We start from the raw sequence: 12,663 nt of genomic DNA on the forward strand, positions 1-12,663 counted from the left end.
ATTTAGAAGAATAGCAAAAGGAAGCACAGGAATAGAGGAAGAAGACTCCTTCCCACTACGAGGAGCAAAAAAAATCTTGAAAATTTCAAATTCTGGTATGCAAACCAGCTAGGAAAGAAACAGAGAAACATGAAGTCATAGAATTTGAAAGCTAGAATAGCCTCTTAGAGGCTGTCTAGTGCAGGTGAACACTCTTACTTATGGTTAAGGAAACTGAGCCCTCCAAAACCTGACTTGCCCAAAGGCCCACTTATTTGGATAGTAGCTAAACCAGAAGTACTGATTTTTTTTTTTTTTTTAAGTTGGCTCTCCTCTTTGGGATAAACAAGAAACAATGGGCTGAAAAAAGTGGAGTCCTTTGCTAAACAATTAAGGAGGATGGAGAAACAGAATTCAGAAGCAACTCAAGTGTCTTGTCTCTTTTTATTTAAATTATGACTCTCTGAAGGCCATGGCACCAGTAAGATAGAAATAGAATATATAGCAAAACAAAAGCCTAGGAGAAGGGTAAGGGTAATGGGGAAGGTCGGTTCTCCTTTCTTCTTTTCTATCAGTCTCTTTATTTTGTGTCTACTATTTTGCAATTATCAACCTTCCCACTGCCTCACTCCAACAGTGGGAAGGGGGGGTGCTTCTGAGGGGAGCAGACCTAAAATTGTATAAGCAGGCAGTTTCCAATTGAATTTATGGCTTCCCGATCTATTAAAAGCACAATCTAGGGATGTCTTAATTTACATATATTGCATAAAATGCCTTACTGGGGCATAGATTGAAGCTCTGAAGTCATACACTCTGAGTTGTTCTTCACTCATCAACCCTTTGACTTCGTTCAAGCTACTGAAACTCTGTGCCTCAGTTTCCTCATCTGTCAAATGGAGAGGCTCGTGAGTGGAGCCACCACATAGGCTTGTAAGTACACAATAATGCAGTAAATACTAACTCTATACATAACTTGATAAATGTTAACTGTCAATTATCACTCAGTTTACTTCAATTCCAGGAGCCCACAACAAACAAAAATAATTGATTCATGTAATCTCTTGTAATTGTGTTAAGAGAACACAATGAGTGTGTGAAATGACGTCTAAAAGGTGTTAGTGGGCTCCCTGTAGCAGAAGCAGTGAGACCGTTTGCTCAGCCTTCCTTGTCTGAATTCTGCTTCATTTATTATCATTCAAAACTGACTGGTGAGTAAGGAGGTGGATTGACTTACACAGCCATATAGCTCTGATCTTGGACTTCCTTGTTCCTCTCCATTTGCCTTCACTTGACAAATATCCATATCAAAGAATGCCCACCCTTTGTACATCACACCTATAAGGTCAAAATTTAGATAATATATGTGAACATGCCTTACCAAGTATATGACAATTTCTAAAAATGGAGGTAAGATGACTATTATCCTATGATATATTTCACTGATTTTTGGCCTTGAGTACCCAGCTGGAACAAAAGACCTTGAAAACAGGATCATATGATAGAAGAGCCTTTCCCGAGGTTACGTTATAATATGGTCAGCTGTTTGCAGAAGAAGAAAGGTGAGAGAAAGGTGGCTTCCTCAAATGTCTGATTCATCTACATACACCTATGCTTCCTTGAAAGTCACACTTTAAGAAAGACAGCTTTATTAAGATAGAATGAACATACAATAAAGAGCATGTATTTCAAGTGTACAATTTGATAATTTTTGAAATATGTATAAATCCATGAAACCATTGTCACGGTCAAGAGAATGGATACCTCCATCACCCTCAGAAGTTTTTTCATACCTCTTTGTAATCCCTCCCTGATCCCAGGGAACAAATGATCTAATTTCTGTTGCCATATATTAGTTTGCAATTTCTAAAACTTTATATAAATGGAATCATACATTATATACTCCTTCTCTGTCTGGCTTATTGGTATAATTATTTTGAGTCTCATCCACAATGTTGTGTGTATCTTTATTCCTCTTTATGTATGAGTAGTATTCCTATACAACATTGTGTTTATCCTTTCACCTGTTAATAGACATTGGGTTATTTTCAGTTTGGGGTTATTATAAATAAAGCTGCTATAAGCATTTGTGTAAGTCTTTGTATAGGCAAATGCTTTCATTTCTCTTGGGTAAATACCCAGGAGAGGAATGGCTGAACCATATGGTACGTGTGTATTAAAGTTTTTAAGAAACAGCCAAACAATTTTCCTAAGAGGTTGTTCCATTTTACATTTCCACCAGGATCATGAATGCTCAGGCTTCTCCACATCCTAGCCAACACTTGGTATTGTCAATCTTGCTAATTTTAGTTATTCTACTAGGTGTATAGTGGTATCTCACTGTGTTTTATTTTGCATTTCCTTAATGACTAAAGATACTGTGCATCTTTTCATGTGCTTATTGGCTATTTGTATATCTTTATTGGAGAAATGTCTATTCAAACTCTTTGTCAATTTTTAAATTGGCTTATCTGTTTTTTATTGTTGAGTGTTAAGATTTCTTTGTGTATTCTAGGTATAAATTCCTTATCAGATATATGATTTGCAAATATTTTCTCCCACCCTATGATTGCCTTTTCACCTTCTTGCACCACCTTTTTAAAAATTTTGATGAGGTCCAACTTATCTACTTTTTCTTTGGTTCGTGCTTTTGGTGCCACATCTAAAAAACATTGCCTAATCCAAGGTCATAAAGATGTTTCTTCTAAGAGTTTTATAGTTTCAGCTTTTAATTTAGATTTATGATCCATTTTGAGTTAATTTTTGTATATGGTATGAAGTATGGATTAAAGTTCTTTTTTGCATATGAGTAATCAATTGTTTCAGCAACATTTGTTGACAAAATTATTTTCTCCACTGAATTGTCTTTGTACCTTGTCAAAAATCAGTTGTCCATGTAGGTGTGAGTCTATTTCTGAACTCTCTATTCTGTTTAACTGATCCATTTGTCTCCCTTTATATGACTGCCATATTGTTTTGATTTCAGTAGATTTACAAGAAGTCTTGAAATCAAGTAGAGTTAGTCCTCTTCTCTTTTTCAAAATTGTTTTGGCTATTCTGGGTATTTTACATTTCTGTAGGAATTTTAGAATCAGATTATCAGTTTTTACAAAAAGGACCTGCTGAGATTTTGACAGGAATTGTGTTAAATCTGTAGATCAATTTGGAAAGAGTTGTTATCTTAACAGTAATGGGTTTTCTGAACCATGAATACAGTGTATCTCAATTTATTTAGGTCTTCTTTAATTTCTTTCAGCAATATTTTATAGTTTTCAGTGATAGCTCTTCTATATCTTTTGTTTGATTTATCCCTGAGTATTTCATATTTTTTTGTCTTTAAAAAATAGACATATGTAAAATATTTGTATAAAATTAATATAGGTGTATATGTTACCATATGTATCTACATGAAGCTAAACATATGTCATATTGATATTTCCAGCTCTAATCCACTACCACATGGACCATTCTGGCCTCCTCCCTTGCTCATCTGTAAAGTCCCACACCAACAAGTGGTGAGATTCAAGTTTCCCATCTACTAAATTGTTCAATTCCAATACACTTGGATAGATAGCAGTATAAGAATTTTTAAGCTGTACCTCTGTTGGAAAGACCTTTATCAACTAGAGTACAGTGCTTATGTGCAGTTTCTTTTCTTTAGTTTTACGCACTGCATTCCTTTCCAAAGTTACTTGGGTTAGCACTTGCCCCCATCTCCTTCGTGAGCTTTTTTCATTTGTATGCTACATTTGTAGCAGAGTTGAATTCTCTTATCATAGTCTGCGTCCCATCCTAAGATGCAGGATTTCTCAAATGATTTTTTTTTTTAATTTTAATACATTAAGGTTCACTATTTTTAAATATCTCTGAGTTCTCACAAATGCATAGTAGTATCATGTATCCATCCTTACAGCATCATACGAAACAGTCTCACGACTCTGAAAAAAACCCCTGTGCTTCATCTATTGAACCTCTCTCCTTGGAAAACATTGATCTATTTACCTTCTGCATAATTTTATCTTAGGATATCATATAGTAGGAGTTGTTGAGTATGTAACCTCTTCAGAATGACTTCTTTCACTTAGCAATATGCCTTTAAAGCTCCTCCATGTCTTTTTGTGGCTTGATAGCTCATTTTTAAAAATTACTAAATAAAGTTCCATTGTGTGGATGTATCAAAGTTTGTTTATCCATTCACAAATTGAAAGACATCTTAGTTGCTTCCAGTTTGGGATAATTATGAATAAACATGCTATAACTAGGTCAAGTTTTGTGTGGACATATGTTTTCAAATACTTACATAAATACCTAGGAGCATAATTGTTGGATCATATGGTAAGTGTATGTTTCACTTTATAAGAAGATACCAAACTATCTTCCAAAGTGGCTGTACCATTTTGCATTCCCATCAGCAATGAATGGGGGCTCCTGTTGCTCTCTGCATCTTTGTCAGCATTTGGTATTGTCAGATTTTTGGATTTTAGTCATTCTAATAGATGTGTAGTAGTATCACGTTGTTGCTTTAATTTGCAATTCCCTAGTGGCAAATGATGTTGAACATCTTTTCATATGCTGATTTGCCATCTGTATATCTTTGTTGGTACAGTGTTTGTCAGTTCTTTCTCCCACTTTTTAATTGGGGTGTTTTTCCTTATTGTTGAGTTTTAAGAGTTCGTTGTATATTTTGAATATAAGACCTGTATCAGATACCTATTTTTCCCAGTCTATGGCTTGTCTTTTTATTCTCTTAACAGTGTCTTTTGCCCAGCAGAAATCTTTAATTTTAATGAAGTCCAATTTAACAATTTTTTTCATGCATCATGGAAAAATACTTGTGGTGCTGTGTTGGTATCATGGTAATTCAGCCCTTACAGAACGAATTGGGAAGTACTCCCTCATTTTCAATTCTCTGGAATAGTTTGGGTAGAGCTGGTGTTATTTCTCCTTAAATGCTTGGTAGGATTCACAAGTGAAACTATTTGGGCCTGTTGTTATTTGTTAATTTTCTTGTTTGTTTTTCGTTGGGAAGGTTTTAACTACAGTTTCAATTTCTTCGATAGATAGGGATATTCAGCTTCCCTGTGTCTTTTTGAGTAAGCTTTGGTAATTGTATCTTAGAAGAAATGTGTCCATTTAATCAAGTTGTTGAAATTGGTGGCAAAAAGACGTTCAAAATAGTCCCTTATTCCCATGTAGAGTAGCATTCTTCTCATTCTTTCCCTGCCAGGACTCTGTCCGGCCAATTCTAGCTGCTTGCTCACCCTGGATTCTCAGCTCTATTCCCTCAACTAGAAGAGTCTGCCCTGCTCTGTCTGGGTTTCTCCTTCCTGCACCACAGCTTGGAAACCTTCAACACAAGCACAGGGCTCACCTCGTTTTTTCCTCTCACTTGAGCATCAACTGCCTTTTATTCCTTGATACACAGTGCCAGGAAACAAACTGTTGTTTGTTTGCTTGTTTGTTTTTCTCTTTCTTTCTGCCTTTCTTTCTTTCCTTCTACCCTTCTTCCTTTTTTGTTCCGTTTTTCAGTTTCGTCAAGTAGGAGGATACATTTTGTCCTTGTTATTCCCATCTTAGCCAGAAGCAGAAGTCTCACTTGGTTTTTAAGGCCTTAAAAAAAAATAGTCTCTACTTTAACATCAGGCGCTTATATTTCCCCAAATAAACCTGGCTTTTTCAAGTGTCTCTGCCAATAGTTTTCACAGCTAGTGTTTTGCAGAATCACCCAGGGAGCTCAATAGAAAGGGATATTCCTGTGTCCCACTCCCAGAAATTCTGATTGTGGAGTTCTGGGGTGCACTCAGGAATGCATCCCTGAGGATTCTGTGACCGGTGTTCTGAGGAACATAATATTTTATTTTTACATAATATTTTTTTCTTAATATTTTTGTTTACATAATATTTTTTTCATAATATTTTTTCTTACTGGAATTCCTGTCTTACTTTTAAATTCAACCTAACCCTCTGGGAAACCTTCCTGATTTCCTCCAAGCAGAGTTAGTTACTTCCTTCCTTGGTGTTCATATATCACTTTTTAAAAAAACATATCCTTATTTCTACACTTGCCACAGAACATTATAATTCTTTGTGTTTTTATCTCCATCACTAAATGATGAACTCCGTAAGTTGTAAAACAGTGCCTGGCACGTGGGTGATGCTTAGTACATTTATTTATTTACTGGGACTGTGTAAATAAATGATTGGACAAGAAGGACACAGACTTCAAGTTTGAAACCCGAGATCCATCTCTTCCTAGGGTTCAGAGCTCAAAGTTCACAATACTCAGACCAGAACAGGCTTTGGTGCTTGTTCAAATGCAGATTCCCGTTTTGAATTCAGTGGGGCTCTAGGGCCAGCTGTTGAGATTTGTTTGGGATGTGCTCTAAAGCAACCGTTCCAAAATCAGGCTGACAATAGAGTCAGATGGGGGGCTTTCAACAACACATATTCTAGCGTCCCACGTCCAAAGATTCTGAACAACTCAGGGTGGGGTAGAAACTGGAAATCCCTAATTTTAAGTCCTCGGGTGATTCTTAGGATTAATCAGCCAGGTTTGAGAACTACTGGTTTATAGCTATTCTTCCCCAGAGGCACAGGTCAAAATCAGCTCAGAAAAATGTTGAAAGTTACATGTCCAGTTCCCAGCCTGAGCATCTGATCCAGAAGTTTCGGGATGACTCCTGGGTGCATGTGTCCTATTCAATCCTGACTGAGAGAGTTTAAAGTTTGAAGAATGTTGAATGAAGTTTTGGTTTCTCTCCCTTCCTTCAGGATTAATTTTATGCAAACCACTTGATTCTGGGCTTGGTTGCCCCTCCCCCCAGTTCTACGTAAGATTATTCGGGCAGGACTTGAAAGACCCCACGGCTTTGTTCTCCCATCCTCATTTCTTGATGGTTTTTGCTGTCTGCTCTTTAGTTTCAGCGTCTGAGTGTGGGAGCTGCTCAATAAATATTCTGAATTAAACTGCCAGGATTTGGTTCTAGTGAGGAGAGGAATTGGCATTGCAAAAAGACGTTGCCGCCTCTTTCCCCTTTGAGTTTTTCCTTTACCCTCGTCAAGATTAAGTAGGCTCTTCCAATTTCCACTATCACCTTCTTCAAAGGGTTTGGGGGCACTGCAGCAGAGTGGGAAGAGGGGGCTGGTGGTCTTGGGAGGGAGGGGAGACAGGGGAGAAGTGGTGAAGAGTTGCATGCATGGGAGCTTTAGGAAAGCTCCATCAACCCCAGTATTACAAGTGTGTTCAGGTCTGCCCCGCGCTAACCCAAGCCTGGTGTCATCAGGTTCACTAGGGTGTCAAGAGATGGAGGTAAAATATAACCGGAAGCGGTTCCATTCCTTCCTTCTCTCTTGCTGGGGCACTCCCTTGCCGCTGCCTTCTGGGGCACCCCCATGAGGCAGTGTCACGTCTTTGCTTCACTCTGATGTCTAGCCCATCAGCCCATTGTCATATCTGACTTCAGCAGAGCTAACCACCCTCGCTATATACCGATAGGTGGGACACTCTCACAGCTAACAGCCATCTAACTGTTACTTTGTGAGAGGTGATCATTTTGAGGAGTTCGCCAACTGCTTTGAGAAGGGGCAGGAAATGCTTCCTGCTACAGTGATGAGGAGTCTGGCCTCTGGTCACTGCCCCAGCCGAGAGGGTAAAAACTGTGGACTGATGACGGGGCCACACTCCCCGCTGTAGTAACATCTTTGATAAGCGAAACATACATACTTGGCCTGGGCAAGCCTTAATCCTTTTGTTGTCTCCTTGTCTAATCAGAACTGGGACACTTGGAGACCAGCGAGTTGCTTGTCCTGAGCTTCTCAAAGCTAGTAGGTTTCGAGCTGTTTGCATATCATGTAACAATTCATCATCAGAGTTTTTTAAAGGACGCAGAAGGTGCCAAAATACCACTGAAGTCAGCGTTCAGATCGGGTCATTCACCAATGAGCTTTCTCCGTGGTTTTATCTACAAGAGGGCCCTTGTTCAAAAGGCCTGAAAAATAACTCTTTGCAATGGAAGTTGTTACTCTCCACCAATATGGAGACACAGAATAGAGTCACATTAACTGACTCCTTCCCCAGTGAGTCTCCCTCCTGTGAAGCTGTATTATTGGAAAATGGCAGTTAGCAAGAGGACACTTTTGTCAATTTTAGTGGATTGGATTCTCAGCTTCGAATTAGCAGAGGGCTTTTTTTTTTTTTTCTTTTAAATGTCCTTGCTTCTTGAAACACTAATAGCAGGGAAAGGACAGTAAGTGATTGCATATGGAAAATGAGAATGCTTACTAATTTCAGCATGAAAGGGCGGGGGTTCAAATAATTATGCTTGTGTTAAGTGGTCTCTAGCTTTTCGCTTTGAGTTTAGGTTACATTTCTTTACACTTCAGAACTTTATTTCAGATCACGCGCCTACCTTGTATCAAATTGTAATTGTCCCTATCACCGGAGGAAATATCTTCTTAGAAAATGCAAAGGCAGCCCATTCAAACAAGCAGGGGTTTTGTTCCTTTGAAAAAATATGAATCACACTGTAAAGCAATCTTCTTATGAAAAACCAAGTCAAATTTCCTAGTCGAGAACCTTCAGATTGGCTATTTTATTGGACAATCACAGGGATAGAATATATTTTTGTTTATCTGCTTTTTGCCTTCCAGAAATGAAAGCTTTCCATGCTGAAATCTTGAATGCATTTGATTGGCAATACTGGCAATATTGGCTGGCAATACTGGAAACTTTATTGGCATTCTACACGTTTGTGTAACTTTGACTTGGCATGTACCTTTTCATGTGGAAATATTTACGTATCTGAGGAACCAGTTTAATTTAAGGATGTCATACAATTTGTGGTCTCACCGTACAGACTCAGATGACTAAATTTGCAATTGAAGCTACAAATTTTGCTTTCAGAAATTACAACTTCTGTTTTTCTTTTTTTAAAAAACAAACTCAGTGGCAAACCAAGGTTTACTTTAAAACTTCTTCTTTCCTATAAAACGACAAAGTGGCAGCACCTCCTGAATACATGTGTTTGCGTGTCTGTAAATGTCTATCAGCTACCTGATCCATCAGCCCTCCCTGACAAATGCTGATAGCCCCACGAGTGTGACAGACAGGATTAAATATTATCTCTCCAAGGACTGATCAGAAACGTAATAACTGCATGATATTCATATTTTTTCTTTACCTGTAACTTTGTTGACTGTAAATACTGAACAGTGATATAAGTAATGGTAATTTGGGGAATTTAATATGGCATTTTTCATCAATAAAGTGTTTATCATTTTCATATAGTTAACCTCCTAACACCATTGTGAACTAATTAGTTCAGTTGGGTTCATATCCTGTATTGCTCAAAAGGAATTTTCCTGTTATGTATGCCTGTTGTACAGTTGGAGAAAGTACAGAAATATTGCTCAGTGAGTGAATGCACAAATTTAATACAAAGGCAGTACTTACCTCTGTAGTCCCCATGTGACCTTTTTAATTGAATAGTACGTTAAACTGAAAAGTGTATTTTATTTGGAGCAGATAGTCTTATTTATCTTGAAGGCTTACTATTTCTCTCTCAGCACTTAATTAGCTGTGTGACTTCTAGTGAATCACTTGAGCCTTTCCATCCTCAGTTTCTCCATCTGTAAAATGGTGATAGTAACATATCTTACCTACTTTGCTAGTGTCATCAAGAGATCGAATAAAAATACATGGGAAGGCACTTTACCATTGAATTCTAATCATTACTATAAAAAGCTAGCTGAAAGGGGAGAGCGGTTATTCTTTCCCCATAATTGCTTTAGCGTTCTTTGGCTCAGTGTTTTCTAATCTTCAGCTAGTCACAAATCGCTTTCACAATTATTGCTGTATCTTTGCTCCCCATGCCATTATTTGTATAAATCTCTTGAAATCTTCTTTAAAGTATAAATACGTGCATTTTAAAGGGGAATTTGGTGTCATTATCATAAGTGGGGTTTGCAATACCACTGCTATGAATAGAAAGTAATAGTAAATCTAAATAAAATAGATTTTCCAAGTAATAACAGTTGCTCTGGTAACACCCAGTTTTCTGTGCACTGCATTTTGAGGAGCGCTGACTCAGGTGATGGTGATGGTACTTGTTGAGGCTTTGATCACCACAGAGGGGATTCCGGGTGGGGCAGGGAACTGGCCCTGAACCTCAGGCTTAGCCTTGCCCACGTTGGTTTTCTCGGCCCAGATTGCCTGGCTCAAGGGGTGACGAATTGGGAACCGCTGGCTGTGACACCAGGGGAGCTGGAAGGCAGAGGTCGATGGCCAATTAGGCTCTTCCCTTTCCTTATACATAAGGGATATTTTTGTGGAATCTGCTCAACTGGAACGTGTGACTAACTGCCAGAGAGGGTCACAGGAGTAAAATAAGAGACGCCGTTAATGCTTAGCCAATAAATAGAGCATTTTACTGGATCTGTGTCTGTGAGGCGTACTGCACTCTGTTTTGGAAAAACAGGGGCAGATTTGCTGTTCTCTTTGTTGTAAAAAGTGAAAGATTTGCCCAACTTCCAAACGGAGCTTTGAAAAAAGAGAGGATGCAGATACAGCTTTATGCTACTCAGCCATTGTGCATCTGTTTCTATCAGGAGTAAACTTAAGATGTAAAGTTTCCACTGAGGTTTCCATTTAGAACATGACAGGGGGCGAGGGGGGAGGGGAAATAAGGTCTTTCTTCTACTTCAGGGGAAGTTTCTCGTCCTCCTCCTAAAAAAGGAAGAGTCTGCCATCCAGTCACAAGAGAATTTCTAATCTGTACATATCTAGGCATATACTATAAATATATTTTTAATCTGTAAGCTTTTACACCATTATCTACTTTCAAAGGGTTTGGAAAATTCCAAAGTTACTTGAATCTCAGGTCTGTACAGCACGGTTCTTTCAAAGAGTTAAAAATGCTTTCATGTGTTATTTCATTGTGTTTCTACAGTTCCACAGAGGTAGGAAAAAAGGATGCTATAATTCTTGCTAAAAATAGATACCATGATTCCGTTTTAAGAACAGCTAAAACTAAGGTCCAGAGATATAACGTTTTATTTCCCATAGTTAGTGTGGATTAGAACACGAGGTTTGATTTATCAGAAGTTAAGCTTTTGTTTCAAAATTATCCTTCCCTCCATAGCGTTCTCAGAGAGCCTCTGAGAGCTCTTGATATTCCTTCCAACCCTCCTGTTGTTCTTACAATTTCAATCGGTTTTAGTTCGTCCAGGCAGGGATTTTAATCAGTTTCCATACCCGTATAATTTTGTACTCATTGAAGGCACGTCCTAGAAATGACCCCAACGATAGCAGAGAGTTCAGTGTCAGCGCTAACAATATCAGATATTTCGAACGCTGAGATATGTAATACTTTGCAATTTGCCGTCCTAAAGCTCCGGTGATATTTCTCCGAAGTGCATGGGGATGACTGCAGATTGTGCGGGCTCATCGGGGGAAGTGATAGGAACCTACGTGTAGCTCTACTGGTAAATGACATCCTCCTGCCAATGTTCAGACACAGCGTATGTATATTGCAAAGACCATTGATTCTTTTCAACTTGCTTATTAACTCTTGAAAATGTAGCTCACTCCAGTAATTGTATTCATGACTAGATTGATGCTGTTACCTGTTATAAAAGAACTAAAAGCCTTGAATTTTCACCACTTTTATTAGTTTCTTCAAGCCGTTTTTAAAGGAAAATAATATGCTCCAAGTTTTGTTTCACTGTGCGTAGACTACAAAGCCCTGAGCATCCGTTATTAGTACACATTAAAAATTCATTGATGAAAGTTTGAAATTCCTTAAAATCATTTGAAGTGCCAACAGGCAATTCTCCATTTCATTGCCATCGATTATAAGAATTCTAAAAATTATTTCCTTGGCATCTGCCTGTCTAAAATTGCATCCATTGGACTCAAGAAGCACAAATTAATTATTCTTGTTTTCAGGGCTGGAGCTGCAAATGCTTTGAAAAGAAATTGGCCCTAGGTACTAGGCACATTACTAATTCAGAAGTGGAATAAGAACCAGTGTCCACATTATGAAAACAAATCCATAAGCACAGGGAACATCAATTTCAGGTTTTTCTTTCCTAGTTATATTTGGCGCCTTTTCTTTTTTGCTGTTATCACATGCAAGCATATCCTGGCTTGATTGAAATCTATTTTGCTCTCCTAACGAACTTATAGAACATTTCTCCATAAGATATGATTTATCTTGTATTCAGACACGTCTCTGAGGCCACATAAAACTACAAGACAATGTAAATGATATACTTTGATTGGAAGGTCTATTGTTATTCATGATTGAACTAAGAAAAATACTGGAGCTGAAATCACATATAACAATTCATGAAGCAATGTTTAGATAAAAGTGAACAAGATAAAAATAATGATAAAAGTTACAAAGCCTTACTAGTAATATCATTCAATCTTAATAAAAACTGCAAACAAACAATGAAGGCAATGATTAAGCTAAGAGCCTAGAGTGCTAAGCCATGTTTTGAGAACATGGATTCTATAGAATTGTTCCTTTTTCATCAAAAAGGAAATGATTCCCAATTTATCATCCAAATTTTGTAAGCATATGATTATAATTTCATTGTTTTCAGTTTTATTGCTTCACAAAAATTCTCATAAATGATCTTGTATAATCGTTTCCTTCTAAAGTAATATACTAATTAATTTCAATT

Source organism: Balaenoptera musculus, chromosome 13 (genome assembly GCF_009873245.2).
Source record: "Balaenoptera musculus isolate JJ_BM4_2016_0621 chromosome 13, mBalMus1.pri.v3, whole genome shotgun sequence".
Lineage (NCBI taxonomy): Eukaryota > Metazoa > Chordata > Mammalia > Artiodactyla > Balaenopteridae > Balaenoptera > Balaenoptera musculus.